This window comes from Phalaenopsis equestris, unplaced genomic scaffold (genome assembly GCF_001263595.1).
Source record: "Phalaenopsis equestris unplaced genomic scaffold, ASM126359v1 Scaffold000219, whole genome shotgun sequence".
Taxonomy (NCBI): Eukaryota; Viridiplantae; Streptophyta; class Magnoliopsida; order Asparagales; family Orchidaceae; genus Phalaenopsis; species Phalaenopsis equestris.
The window spans coordinates 340,298-340,869 of record NW_018164661.1 but is presented as its reverse complement, the minus strand read 5'-3'; positions in this window follow the sequence as shown (position 1 = coordinate 340,869).

Below are 572 nucleotides of genomic sequence, written 5' to 3'. Positions count from 1 at the left end.
CACCGACCGCATAGATATTAATGTCAAAGGCACCTCGCAAGTTATTTTTGGTGCGGTCATGCTTAATCGCCCGTTGATTATGATCGTGGCCAAACGCTGAGACGGAGGCGACTTCGGGCGCGGGCGCAGGGAAATTCGGTGCGGGAATGTACGTGACAATGACGGCTGTGGGACCAGTGAGGATGGGAAAATATCAGCGCTTTTTGCTGAGCTGGAACCTCAACGTGTGGGGGCCACAGCTATCCCGGGTCAGAGCGAATCACGTAGCGCGGAATGGTGACGATACAATCATTAATTTATGTAGTATTAGTACTGATTAGTATTCATTAGAAATTGATTATTGTTGATATTATAAATTTTAAATTAAATATTAAGCATAAGGCATAATGTCAAAATATGCTTTAGCGCTCGCAGTGTTTAGCTCGAGAATATCTTCAGTCATGTTCATTAAAAGTTCTTTAGGTTGCTTTTACTAAGATTTTGTTTGTTGCAGCTTATAAATGAAGACGATGTTTTTAAAATGCCGTCGTACTGTTTGGTTCGTGTGTTTCACTTGCTTATCCGAAACCGCA